At 37.1% G+C, this 15,297-nt stretch overlaps 1 long non-coding RNA gene across 6 annotated transcripts in view; it reads right to left on the bottom strand.

Moving 5' to 3' along the window:
- Window positions 1-15,297, bottom strand: part of LOC121827292 (uncharacterized) — a 301,492-nt gene that overhangs the window by 35,761 nt on the left and 250,434 nt on the right. The window contains exon 2 of one of the 6 annotated variants that reach the window (XR_013049196.1): window positions 13,838-13,908. The exons of the other annotated variants lie outside the window; for them this stretch is intronic. This is a non-coding gene — a long non-coding RNA (uncharacterized LOC121827292). The remainder of the gene's footprint in view (window positions 1-13,837; window positions 13,909-15,297) is intronic. 6 annotated transcript variants of the gene reach the window in all.

The following is a 15,297-nucleotide window of genomic DNA, read 5'->3' as shown; positions in this document are numbered from 1 at the left end:
ACCACCGTAACCCATGATTACAGGAGCAGTAACATCCTCAAAAGTATTTAAGATGGCTGAGGTTGCAGCTCATGGATACTGTGCTTGCCTAGCATGTCCCTGGTTTGATTCTAGTGCAAAAAAGAAAGCAGAAAGAAGGGAAGTTAAGAAGCGAAGTTAGGAAGGGAGGGTGGGAGGGAGGAAAAGAAGGACAGAGGGAGGAAGGGAGGGAGGGAGGGAGGGAGAAGAGTCCCAGATCATATAGGTTAAAAAAGAAAAGCAGTAGACACTGATCTGCAAAAGAGGTACTTAGTAACAACTACCTTGAGTCCTCCCACCTTCTTTCCTCTGGTGGATCGGTGCTATCCACTGCCTAGCTGTTGCAGTGGTCCTTGGATCTCTGTGTATAGGGCCCAGAGCAGAATGGAGAAAGGAAGATCAGAATATGAAGAGGCAAAAAGGAAAAAAGAAGTCAAGTTAGGATTTCCATAGTGTTCTTAGCTCTTCTACATTTCATCCAAATCTTTCGTTCAAAGAACTTTGGAAAAAACATAACAAGACTTTGAGTTTCTCAACAATGTCCAATTCATGTGTAAACAAGCAAGTAAACAAGCATTCTTATAATTTTACATTATTTAAGACTACTTGCATGACTCTGTATGCAAGAAAATGCCATTGTATAGGTAAAAAGCTGCTTCTCGGTGCTTCCTGGCTTCTGTGATGGGTAATTAAAATAAAAATGTAAGAATCTGTAACAGGGGCATAGTTTTCAAGGAAGCTTTGCTAGTCATGTGACCATTCCTTCAGTGTTTTAGCATTATGATGCAGGTAGGGGGATCCTCTGTCATTCTTTTCAGGCATCTTACAGTGAAGTGTATACCAGGAGAAAATAAGGAATCTAATACCATGTCCCCTGCCTGGTCACTGCAATGCGCTACAACAGTATGACACCCACTGTGCTGTGTTCATGAGAATTAACTGAAAAGAAATATTGATCTCAACATCTGGAAACCTTTGTTCATGAACAACGAAAATTCCAGCTCACCCCAGGCACCACAATATGCATCTTCATAAGGACAGAAAAGCTCTTTGATTCAAAGGCTATCAAATAAGGAAGGCAAGATAATATTCATCAGTGTGAATCAAAATACTAGACGCTATTATATATATATATATATATATATATATATATATATATATATGACTAGTCTTGGGAGGAAGAAATAATCCCAGAAATATAACATGTACGATAAAACTAGACCCTCATAAAAGTTATGATTTACTTCAATAGAGACTGTTGTATGGTGTGTAATGTTTTGAGTTGTGTGTTTGAAGACAAAGTGAAAGGAATTTGAGGCACTTTGCCAAAGTTACAGACTTTGAGTGATAATCCAAGGCTACTTCATAAATTATAGGAAGCAAGAAGTGCCCCTTCCCTTGTTTATCCTGGAGTTGAATCCTAGCAGTAAATCTCCTTAGGGACAGTTCAGCAAGCATTTTGCAACCTTAGAAACACTAAACAGCACACACATTGCATCTACCTAGGAGGAGCTGGCTATTTTGGTACTGCATGCTGGAAAGATACTGGATCATTCCTATGATCTGTCATAAATCTTTTGTGTTTTTTCCTCACAATAATTTATCTGAAATAGAAGCCAACACCTTCCAAGTTACTGAACCTACCTATTGAATTAATTCATGAGCTGCACTGGAAAAGGGGCCATTCTTCACAACCAAGATCATGAATATTTTAATGTCTGAATAAAGATAAGAATAAAGTTGAAGCCACTCAACTTTGTAGAGATGCCACCAGGAGAAAAGCAGAGTTAGATGCTATAGCTGAATTCATTTTATATTAGCATAATTGAGAAGACTGAAAAATGTATTTATTATTGTGGTTCAAAACAAATCATAATACAAACATCAGCATGGTGACTTCATGGAAAAATGACTAGCATCCCCTTATGCTATATCACCCTACAGAGAAGTTAATTTTTTTGTTTCTACTTGAAGGTTCACACAATCTCATCATGTGTTGATGTTTAGTATGCGACCTGATAATCCCAGTGTTCTATCAACTTAATAACAAGAAGTGCATTTAGAGTAATTCTCCAATATTACAGGAGACTTCTCCATGGTACACAACTGAACTGGATTGTGAGGGCAATATATATACAACTTTCAGACACAGCTATGGCTTCTGAGACTTCTGAGATGTTGCCAACCACAACAATTTGACAACTCAGAAACAGAAAAGAGAGCAACAGATAGGTTTTCTAATCTGCAATCCAATGTTTCAGTTTGTTGTTCTCCAAAATCAGAAAAGCAAAGGGTAAAAGAATGTGCACAGGGAACTGATGAACAAGATATGTACAGCTGTGTGCTGTATTTTACTACCCACCCCTCAAGTCACTGGGTCAGCTGGCCTCTCTGACTTGAGACTACCGAGCACGTGCCTGGCTTTCTAGGAAAGGGTAGATCAAACACTTTTGAATCACTGCTAAGTGAATGTGTTCTCAGTCTGGTCTTAGAGCCTGAATTACTTCCACATGTTCATTGTCCTTTTACCTTTAATTGTAATATTTTTATGCTACTTGACTTTCTATAGCTTAATTCTTATATATGTACAAGCATTAATTATAACCAAAAAATTAGTCATTGATTTAAATGCTCTCACATATTCAGTATCTTCTCTGTAATGGAGAGTGAAGATGAAACAGATAAATCATTTTTCCTTACTCCCATATGTGCGATCTAAATAGAACTTCAAGGATTTATAATGAATATTAAAATAAAGCTGCCAGTCATTTTGAAGAATGTTTATTATAGTAGTTCAGTAAAGAGGTTAACCACACAATTAGTGTTGATTCATAGTTTAAGTACAACTTAAGACTTAAGGAGAAGGGGGGATTTTCATGCCCAAATAACAGAGAATGTATTTTAATAAAACTATAAATGCACAAATATTGAGAAGTAGCATCATAACACACCAAAAGTTAGATAATTTGGAAAAATGCTGGAGTAGAACCACACACTGTAAAGGGAACTGAAAGCTTAGTTTATAGTCCTTCCAACATGACCAAATAATGTTTAAATATTTAGTGTGCACACATAAAATGTTTAATTTAAAACATGATTGTAACAACATAATCTCACTTTAAATATACACACACTGTTTCTTCTTTAAAAATGAATTTGTCTTTATTATACAGTGTTTTTATACAAAATTTAAGTCCATGAGTGTAATGAGTGCCTAAGGGAATAAAATAAGTTATTTAGCAACTAACTGTAACTGCTGACCAGAAAGAAGAAATCAAAGTGATGACCAATTATATAAAGGGTTACCAAAAATGATTTAAAACAAACAAATGAACCAAAGACTCACAAACAGCGCTTAAATCAAAAGACACCACCATTCCCTTAACCAAAAACATAATCTTCCTGTGTAAGGAAAGAGGTTTTGAATATTTACCACCACCATCACGTCAATCAAATTACTAAAGTATCAAAACACATCTTATCATTTCCTTTGGCATAATTTTCAGTTTAAGACCATTCTCCTTTAAAGGTCAAAATGACTTCTGTAGGGGAGAAAGATTTTTATCTAGTAAACAATTATTTGAAGGGAAATTAAGTTAGAGGATATTCTAGAAAGGAGCTGATATGACCTAGCAGTGCACAAAAGGATATGGATATGCATAAAAGGCTTCATGTGCCCATTGGGACCACTTTAGTTGCCAATCTGAAGTATAAAATATTATAATTGTGTTAGCACGGTCGTCAGCAACAGACAGTATAGAATATCATGTTCTTAAGCAGTCACCCATTGTGCACCTGATGAATGATACTGTCTGCCATTTTTAATTGCTGATATTGGAGGTTCTTGCAGTCTGTTGATTAAAAAAAAAAAACAGAAAAAGAATGTATTTGATTTCTTTCAGGTGAGCAAAATTGACTTAATAAACTTACAAGACTCTAGAAAAGGAGTTTAGTGCTACATCAATTCTTTTTTTTTTTTTTTTTTTTTTTTTTTTTTTTTTTTTTTTTTTTTGGTTTTTTCGAGACAGGGTTTCTCTGTGTAGCTTTGCGCCTTTCCTGGAGCTCACTTGGTAGCCCAGGCTGGCCTCGAACTCGCAAAGATCCGCCTGCCTCTGCCTCCCGAGTGCTGGGATTAAAGGCGTGCGCCACCACGCCCGGCATCAATTCTTGTTTAAAGATGGATGCTGATTTCAGTTTTTTAAGTACAATCCACAAAAAACAAGAATTTCACCATAAAAGTACTCCTACTCTGAGACCCAGAGATTGAAATTTGGGCAAGGGATTTCAAGTTGGCATCAGATAACAGGAGAGAAAAAGAAAAGATGTTAGGTGCACAGCCTGTGTTTGTGACTGAGCGTTGGCTAAAGAATGGTCTGGTGGAGGCTTATTGCTTGAAAAATGGCTAGAAAAGTTAGGAAAAATGGGCAAAACAGAGTTCCTGTAGTGTGAGCCAGTGCTGTTCATCCCAAGAGGCAGTCTGGAATTACAAAAAAAAAAAAGTGTCTTTGACAGTAACTGGAGTTTCAGACTGTAAAAAGGACACATAAGATTACCCAGATGACAGTTCAGTGCTTTGATTTCTGAATGTCCTTGCAATAGAGTCAGGGTTGTCCAGAATAACAGATCTCAGAGAATGCTAGAATGTGTGTGTGTGTGTGTGTGTGTGTGTGTGTGTGTGTGTGTATGTGTGTGTGTGTGCTCACGTGTATGTATGTATGTATGCATACATATATATGTATACATATATGTATACATAAATATGCATATGTATGTATGTATAGAAAGAGGATTTTTCTTTTATTAAGAAATTTTCTGTTCATTTTACATACTAATCCCTGATCCCCCTGTCCTCCCTCCTCCAGCCCCTCAGCTTTCTTCCATGACACCCCCCCCCACATTCCCACCTCCTCCAAGGCAAGGATTCTCATGGGGAGTCAGCAAAGACTGGCACATTCAGTTGAGGCAGGTCTAAGCCCCCCCCCCCCCCCCCCCCCGCATTAAGGATGTGTAAAGTGTCCCACCATAGGCACTGTGCTCCAAAAAGCCAGCTCACGCAGCATGAATGGATCCTGATCCCACTGCCAGGGGCCCCTTAAGCAGGTCAAGCTAAACAACTGTCTCGCTTATGCAGAGGACCTAGTCCGGTCCCATGGTTGCTCCACAGCAGTTGGTCCACAGTACATGAGTTCCCTCTAGTTTGGTTTGGTTGTCTCTGTATGTTTCCCCATCATGATCTTGATGCCCCTTGCTTGTAGAATCACTCTTGTCTCTCTTTGACTGGACTCCTGGAGCTTAGCCTGGTGCTTGGCTGTGGATCTCTGCATCTGTTTCCATCAGTTACTGGAGAAAGGTTCTATAATGACAGTTAGGGTATTCACCAATCTGATAACCAGAGTAGGCCAGTTCAGGCACCTTCTCTACTATTGCTAGGAGTCTTAGCTCGGGTCATCCTTGTAAATTCCTGGGAACTTCCCTAGCACTCTGTTTCTTCCTGTTCCCTTGATGTCTCTGTCATGCTTTCTCTTTCCTTGCTCTCCCATTCTGTCCCTCTTCCAGCTTGACCATCCCATTCTCTTATGCTCTAGAATTTTATTAGACCAAATAAAATCCATATATATAGCACAAACATATTGAACATTGTAAAAACATTATAGAGCTGAATAAAATTATAAATGAACCAAGTGCATATTACATAAGACTTCACAACCTAACTATATGTTCAAAACAAAAGAAAGTGCATGTCAATTCAAACACACACACACAGTATTATTAGCAGCTTTCCTCATAATAACTGAAATTGGATACAACCTGCACATTATCACTTAGTAGAAAATATATCTATATATAGAATGAAGTATCATTCAATAATGAGGGAGACATCATGGGGATAGGGAAAAACCAGGAAACATGTCCTCCACCTGGAAATGTAACTGTACATCCAAGGCTGTACATTTGTCTCTCTGCCAACTCCTCTAAGCAAGGCTCTGGGTTGGGGTGGGTAGAGCCTAATCTTTCAGACATCTCATTCACTGATGATTGCCCAACTAAGAGTAAACTCAGCAGGAGCTTCTAACCTCTACACCCACCCTCCACCACCACCCCTGCATCTTTCTCCACTGCAACCCTGTAGTGATCACATTATTTATCAGACCCAGGTGGAATGTCTTTACTGAGAAAAAACAGTATGTAATAAATGAAAGTAGTGTTCCTACAAATGTACATATACCATGGCTGCATAGCTATACAAATAACCTCGTGACAGGCAAATATGTCACCACCAAAAGAAACTAAGAAGGCCCCAGTACTTTTTCCCAGAAAGATGGAAACATACAAACTGTGTAATGAATAATTCACAGAAATTACCTCAACAAAGTCCAAAAAGATATAAAAATAAGTGGATGCATCTACAGAACATTTACAAACCTAAGGCTTAGGGAATATTGCAGCAGAAGGTGGGGAAAAGATTGTAAGAATCAGAAGATCAAGGAATTTGCTATGAGACTGAGTTTCCTGGTATGTCAGAAGCAACACCTATAAAGTCTCATCAATATGACAGCCCAAATGTTAGCTGAAAAGGATGAACCTGCAAAACTGGAAAAGAAAAGCCCACAAAGCCTCAAGCCTACAGAAACAACTATAATGGAATGACTTAAGTGAAATAATAATGCCAAAACTTTCCAATTTTTTGAAAGAAAATGGAAATTTGACTCATGAAGCTCTTTGGATCACAAGATAGGTAAGTCCAAAGGTTATTTCAAACCATGTTATAATAAAGCTATCAAAACAGATTAGCCACAGAGAAGAAGAGATCCTCCATAATTTGATCAGCAGCAATTTCAGCAGAAGTCTAGCAAAGGAGGAAAAAGAATATTCATTCAAAGTTCTGGGGGAAAAAAAGACTTGCAAACCAAGCATATTATCCATGCTGAAGCTGTCCTTCAGAAATGAGAGCCAGACTTTGGCATTCGGGACAGGGCCTGGTATTTTACCACCATTAGATCTATCTATAGATTGCTAACAGGAGTTAAGCTATCATGAAAGGATGTTAAACACCAACAAAATGGAAAGGCATATTTCTTGTAGAAGTAAATGCATAGTCCAGAACAGAGCATTCCAATATTGTACTAATAGTGGCTGTATTAATCTTATTTGTAGAGGGAATGCTACACATATAAATAAGAAAATCAACTGAAAATATTTTAACTTTAATGGATATACTGTAATAAATAATCCCCCAAAGTGAAGTATGGTAAATGTAGCCTGGCACAGAGAACAAGGTTCAGATGTATAGTCTCACATATGTCAGAGGCCTGAAGCAGGAGGGTTGCTTTAGCCCAAGAGTTTAAGATCTGTCCAGGCTAAATGAGGAGAAGACATTTTAGAAAAGAAAGAAAATATGACTGTGTGGCCAGTAACATAAAAAGTGAATGGATGGAAGGAATCTTAAGTATTCTGAATACATACCCCCCCACACACAGACATATATGGACAAGCATATGCACTCATGTGCACTCACATTTGTGTTTAAATGCAAACATATACATACATGCACACATTTAGACACAAAGTGTACATATAGGCACACACATGTACACATAATAAGAGGAAAACTGTATATTCACTAACTAAATATTATACTAATAATTTTACAATGTATATATGTATTAAATTGTCAAATCATTTGCTTTGAATATATGAATTCACATGCGCACACACACACAAACACACATACACACACACACACACACACACACATATATATATATATATATATATATACATATATAATACACCTAAATATTATATCTAAATGAATCTGAGGTAAATTATTTCCTTTATTTAAATAGAAAAAATGTGACAAAAGCTCAGAAAGATTGGTAGATGATGAAATATAAGTCATCTTAAATTCTGAGATCCACACTAGCTGAAGATGAACCCAATTCTTAACTAAATACACAACACATATAACTAGGTACATGTGTATGGATACATTGGTGACACATTTCATTTGTTATGTTTAATATAACACTGCTTGAAATCTTATATTATGGTCTTTAAAACTTATAAATTTTATTACAGAATTGATTGAAAACTCAGTAAAATTACAAAATGCTGCAGGTATGTGTCTAGAGAAAAGGTGCTTTAGAAGTAAACACTTAGGAGGGGTTGTTTTCTCTTTTTCACTCTGTTTTCAAACAAGAATGAAGTAGTAGGGTACACAGTGCAACCTCCTTCCAGCTCACACAGAAGAGCTGTAGGCAAGCAGCAGCTACCGACAGGATAGCAATTAAAGCCCACACAATTCATTACCCCTTTTAACAGAGTTCTTTTGTTTTGTAGCACAAAGGGAAAAGAAACCATGAATTGACACCCGGTCCCATAACACGAAAGCTATAAATTCTGTAGAGTTATATAGCAAGCTAGTATTCGGTGTCTCAGCTGAACACTGTGTTTATTTGTTTTCTGCTCTGTTTTGACCCAGGCAATGAGAAGTCCACTGGAGAATCAGCTTGCCTGCGTTCTCCAAATGCTACCATTATTCTTTCATGCCACGGTCTTACTTTGGTCATGTTTTAAAAACTATGTCAATTCTGACTTCAAGTTTGAACAGAAACATGAATTTTCAGTCCTTTACCCCCTCTCTATTTCAATGAAATAAAATGTTTCCTCTCTAAGAAAAATACAAATGTAAGAGGCCTTCCCAATATCTAATTTTAAAACATTTAAATAAATCAATATCATATGGATTTTCTTTCCCTTACAATATATATTTAAAGAATCCTATAAAATAAAATGTCTTACATTTTTTTACCTAAAACAAAATCCATCAAGGTATGTTCTCAGCTGCTCAATACAGTGCACTTACTCCCCTCTCCAGGTGTCCAGTAGCTGCTGGGCACTGTTATAAATCACCTGTTAAGGATACTTACTAGACTAGACTGGAGCAGGGGGTGGCAGCTGTGAGAAGAAGGAACCTACAAATAATGATGACTTTGTCTGAATAGAGTTTATGAAACAGCAAGCATAAGATGCTTGGATAAAAGCAATGGATCCCAAAATTCCATGATACTTTAAAAGAATAGAAAATATTTTAATAAAGCATGCTTCTTTTAGATGTTTTTAATAACTGAAACATGATACAAAATCCCAATATACAATTATGTTTAACTTTGTAAGCAATGTTTCTTGAAAGAATAGCAATAAAGCATCTTGACCAAGTCCACCTATATTTTATTTCATTATTGACTACAAGAGGTATATATAACATTGCCATTGTTCCTAGTTAAGCGATGGAAAATATTCTTACCTGATAGTCCCAAGATGTGAATTTACATTCAAAAACTTCAAACTGTTCATACAGATACACTGTGCACATGTATCTTTCTTATTTCCACTGTTTGTTAAAATCATCTATTAATCTAAAGATAAGAGAATGTCTCTGAGGGAAAATAAACCATTTTATATAATTAGGTGGAAAGGAGAGGTGATAAAAATTTCAATGAGGGGGTACAGAGATGGCTCATCACTTGCTGCATTTGCTGAGGACTCTGATTTGGTTCTGTGCATCTAGATGGCAGCACCTAACTATTTGTAACTCCACTCTAAGTTATCCAACACCTTCTTCTGATCTCTTAGGGCATGAGCCAGGGATAATGCACAGGTATATACCCTGGGGATGTCTTTTTGTATTCTGTGATAAATAAAATGATGATTGACCAGTAGCCAGACAGGAAATATAGTATAGACGGGATAAACAGAGAGGAGAATGCTGGGAAGAGGAAGGCTGAGCAGAGGAGACACTGCCAGCTACTGCCATGAAAAGTAAGATGTAAAGATACCGGTAAGCCATGAGCCATGTGCCAAGGTATAGATTTATAGAAATGGGTTAATTTAATATGTAAGATGTAGCTAGCAAAAAGCCTGAGCCATTGGGTCATATAGTTTTAATTAATATAAGCATCTGTGTGTTTATTTGGGTCTGAGTGGCTGCAGGCCCAGGCGGGACTGGAGAAAACTCCAGCTACATATATAAGTAGGCAACACTAATACATAAAATTTTTAGAAAATCAAGGAAGTGTTAAGAGGCTAGAATTCTAATTCTCAACCTCCCAGTTGGGATCTACTTTTGTCATTCTGTTTCCCCCCCCCCATCTTTTTGAGATGGGGCACCAAATAAACCTTATATTTAAGATTAAAAAATAAAATCATTGGAAGTCCTTAACCAATGCATGGCCTCCCAACCCCAGTTATTATCATTAAATAATAGTTATTTGCAGTCATATTGGTCAATATTTGTGCTATTGCAGTTACAAAACTTGTTGAATTGAAATAAGGAGTATTGTTATCTTACAGCAATAGAATATTAGATGAAGAAAATTCAATTGGGAGAATATAATATAATTCTGTTATTTTATAAGTAAGACAACTGAGAACTAGAGAGGCAGGTGTGTTCATTGATGTACCCCACATGTAGTATAAAGAAACTGACATTTGGAATGGAAGTTTGGCATCCAAGTATGCATGCATTTCTCTTTTACTTTGCTGCATGAATATAGACAAATTTCTAAGCAGTCTTATTTAATAAGAAACACAGAGCCAAATACAGAGGTGAAAGCCATAGAGATCAGAGAAATAGTGATAGCTACCAACTAACCTTAGCTCACCATGTCACCTTAGCTTCCCAAGAGAACCAGCTTCTTTCTGTCTAACCTGAGCCCTTATTGCCTTGCTGTTCTACCTTCTCACTGGCTCTTAGCCCAGCCACCTCACTTCCATATCATGGCATGTCTATACAGACCTCAGGTCTCTATGGTTGGTACTGGGATTAAAGGGTGTGTCACCATGCTTGGCTGTGTCCTTGAACACACAGAGACTCTGCCTGCCATGTGATCAGGTTAAGGGCATGTGCTACCACCACCTGACTTCTGTTTATGGCTGTCTTTGACCTCTGATCTCCAGGCAAACTCTATTTATTAACATACAAATAAAATGTCGCCACATTTCAGCAAAAATAAAATATCACTACACATGAAGGCAACAGAATGTCAAAAGTGATTGGCTTACTAGGTCTCTGTGTTCAAATCTCTAGGTTTTCAGAAAGTATAGTTCCAAAACATATAGGCACAATTACTAAATATCTATATGTGCATATATTAGTTCAACCAGAAATGAAAGATATCGTACTTCTGTCTTAATTCAGAATTCCCCAATTTCTGCTCCTGTGTTGAGATCCTTATTTGTTACCTACATATCTCCTACAGGTAGCATTCAGGACAGCAGAACAATTCTCACTGAAGCACACCACAGAGCTCCTGAAAACTTTAGATTTCTTCCCCTGTTATACCATAAACATAACTATATTTTATGGGTCACAATGGCCTGAGACAAAATATGAACATGAAAATAAGAATTGTAAATTGCTTATCTGACCTCACATATCTTCACTTTGGAAACACAAATGCTTCTAGAAATCCTTAAATCTTTTTCAACTGGAAATTAATTTTCTAGGACAGTGATAAAAATTGTTGTTTCCTCCCTATTCTATCAGCTGTTAACTCTTACAAGAAGTGCTATTCCTACTGCTCAGCAAAATCAGTATTGCATTCACTTTCTACTATGGCTTCTGACATCTTCCCTGAAGCTCAGGGACCTCTGTAAACAAGAGGCCCTTCCTCAAGATGGCAGGGTCTTTTGTGACACACCTGATTAGTTCAGTCACAGAAAATTACCAATATCTGACTGTTTGGGGCTGATTATATAGGCTGTAGCCTATATCATCAACAATTAATAGTGGGATTCAGAGAGTAGCCATCAAGCTTGGGTCAAAAATGTGAGGTCAGAATCACGAAGCTGATTGTTGTTTTAACTGACTCCAGACTGTGCCTTCTCATAGCAAGAGATACTTCTAGGCAATGCCCTTTTCCTCATGATGACTATCACCATCGAATCCCCTTGGACATATTACAGTAGAAATATAATCAAACTTTAGGAATGATATTTGGTTCCTGCTTCACATGGTGTTCATCTGTTGATCACAAGGAGTTGATGTACATAATGGCAATGACGGATATTCTGGACACCAAAATTCTTGAACTCAGCCATGTAAAATGCTCTAGTCAATCTTGTCTGTGAGAGCATTACCAACAAAGCAGTATTATCTGGATGAAGAATTATTTAAATAGGACCCTGATGCTTAAATCTGAACTTCTTATAGTCAGAATTCCAACTCACCGTCTCCCCACTGTCTGCCTCCTTTAAATCCCTCTGCATGTTTTCCTTTTCCCTCCTGGTGTCAATGGCACCTCCCAATTTAGTAAACCAGTGAGTATAATTAATGAGCTTTTCACTCTTCCTTCCAAACCATTAACACGGGTGTTACATAACGGCAGTCCTAACACACAGTCCTGCTGCATGTTCCCACTGGCTTCTTCCTCCCAACTGTACATACTGCTCTACATTATCACCATTAATTTAAAATTTGTCAGCCAAAAGCAGTCACAGCTGGGACCGTTTATAGGATATATTTTAAGCAGTCGGTAATGCATTAGTAAATTTCCATAATTTTAGTTTACCATAGAAAAAATAGAGTACGAAAATAGAGTAGATCTATCTCACAGATAAAGCCTACATATCATTACACATTAAACCTTTAAATAAAAATCTGTAAATTGTCGTGGAGAGAGAGACTGTTTTCTGTTGTTCCTGCTTTGTCAAATCTTAACACTGTACTCTTCATGTAGGTTCAGTCCTTTCCATAACATACCAATACTGTCATGTCTTCATATTTTCCATTGAAGACTCAGGAAAAGGTTTTGAAAACATATTCAGGTTTCATTGAACAAATACTCAATGCTGTCTACATGCCTGGCACTGCTCTAGGCATTGGACATAGCAGAATGAATAAGCAAGTAAAAGCACACAAATCAAAAGAAATTATGATACAGAAATTATGAACAAGCAACTGAATTGATATGTAGCATATCTGATGGTGTTAAGTGCCGGCTAGAAAAGTAAAATGTGTTAATAAAGGATCAAATATTTGATGGGAGAGAGGAAATTTTAACAAGTGTCACTGAAAACAGGGTGAACAAAGAACCAAAGGCAGTGACAAGGTTAACAAAGAGCCAAAGGCAGTGAGGGGATAAGCCAACTTGATTCTGGGCAACACCATTTCCTCCTTGGACGACACATTTGCCAATAGCACAAGATAAGGGAGGAAGAAGCTAATTGGCATGTCAGGATATTCAGAGTCAGTTAATGTGGGTTAAAGGCAAAGACAGCAGCAGGTGAGGCTATCTAAGCATTGATAAGGGTTGATGACTTGAGGCAGAAATGGGGTATGACAATATGACCCAAAACATCGTCTTCATCAGAGGTTTTGAGATGCTTGTGCATAGAAGAACAACCTTGCAACACAGACAATATGCAGACTCCAGTTCGGTGGATCTGAGGTAGAGACAACACCTGCATGTTTGAAAAGCCCTCAAGACCCGTAAGTGTATCCCCTCCATGCAGAAGAAAGTTTCATCCTGTGCTTCTTTTTTTTTTTTTCAGTGTACAAATCCAGAAAATGACTTCTAGGGCATCTCAGTCACAACAAACTCACAGTTAGTATCTGCATCAAGTCTATCATCCCATTTGTACCCCACTCATTGTAAACATGCTCATCTGAAACCTCTGTGTGTACTCTTAGGAGATTATAAATACATTTAGAATGGTAAGTTAATGCATTAAAATGTAAGATACGAGTTATTTTTGGTTTTACAAAATAATTTATATTTGAAAAAAGGTTTTAAAGAACTAAGGTATTCTCACATACACTATGGCAGTTTAATCCTCCACCAATTCTGTGATGCAGTTTCAGCAGGTAGCATCAGCACTGCTTTACAGCTGGAAAAAAAAATAAGTCTCAGGGTCAGACTGGTAGTTAATGACAAAAACTCAAAATCTCAGGCCTCTTAGGCCCTAGACTAAAATGTTCTCCACTGCACTCTACATCGTGAGGGGTGTTCCACACATAAACAGGAAAAACAAAGCCTGAGCATGCATACCAGTAATTATGACTTTAAATCTTCCTCCTTGTTAGTACTTCTTTGTGATGCAAGGTGTTATTGCTTGAAGCAATAAACAAATTTAGGAAGTAAAATATTACTATGTTTTCAATATCTATCTCTCTGTTTCTCTCTCTTTACCTCTTTCCCCCTCTCTCTTTTCTCTCTCTCTAAATACACATATAAATATATATTTCATAATTATGTCAATATGGAGGAGCACTTCTAACCAATTTGCCACCTCACAGAGGTGTTGTAAAGATTAATTAAGCTTAATTAACTGAATTATTTGAAAGCATAGGCATGATCAAGGTGCTAAGCAATGTTAGCACTTGCTTTCCAGATGAGTCTTAAGTTAAAAAGATAATCATTAGTAGATAATACATTCCAGAAAATTATTCCAACTATAGACACCTCCACTTTTCTCTCAAAGAAGATAATAAAGCCGTTTTAGTTATGATCAAATACAACAAGTAAACATAAACTTGTTATAATACTAAGAAAAATGTTAAAGATGAGAGCTTGCTTGCAGTGTGTACGTATTCCCGTTATTTCTTTATTCTCCTCTCCCTCCACCATGCTAGTATTTAGCTCTTCTTCCTATTCTGGATATCGCATTTCTCATCATACACAACCAAGCTCATTCGACAGAAGTCTCTGTGAGAACAACATTGTGTTCATCACATTAGACAGCATTTTAAATGTTCAATCTTTTTTTCTGGAATGTGGTTTTGTAAAAATAGCTTTCATTTCAAATGTCAAAATGTATGAAAAGCATTTAGCAAAACTGTAACTATTCCACCTGGAGATAAGAAAAGTTGATTTTCAAGAACATTTCCTAATGCCTGTCAGCACCATTTAAGGCATTTCCATGTAAATGTTTTCACATATCCTCTTTCCTTTGGCTAAGTTTGTTGTCAATTCCACTTGCCAGACTTATCTGTGAGAATTCATTTTAAGCATGCATTTGAAGAAAAACACATCAACGTTAATGACTGTTAGTTATTGACAGCAGTAAATTTTGAGGGAAGTTTTTATTAGTATCAAGTCTCCAGCATACTATGCAGTTATTTTAAGAAATGTAATACATATCTAACTAATACAGGCCTAATACATTTCATTTCATGCAGCACAGCTCAAGAATGGGAGTGGAGGATATTCATGGGAAAAGGGAAGTAGTTTGTATGTATTTCTCTGATCTCAGGATGTTGTTTATCTTCCTACTCCC

This window comes from Peromyscus maniculatus, chromosome 2 (assembly GCF_049852395.1).
Source record: "Peromyscus maniculatus bairdii isolate BWxNUB_F1_BW_parent chromosome 2, HU_Pman_BW_mat_3.1, whole genome shotgun sequence".
Classification (NCBI taxonomy): domain Eukaryota; kingdom Metazoa; phylum Chordata; class Mammalia; order Rodentia; family Cricetidae; genus Peromyscus; species Peromyscus maniculatus.
The sequence above is the reverse complement of the archived record's forward strand: the minus strand, read 5'-3'. Positions and strand labels throughout refer to the sequence as shown.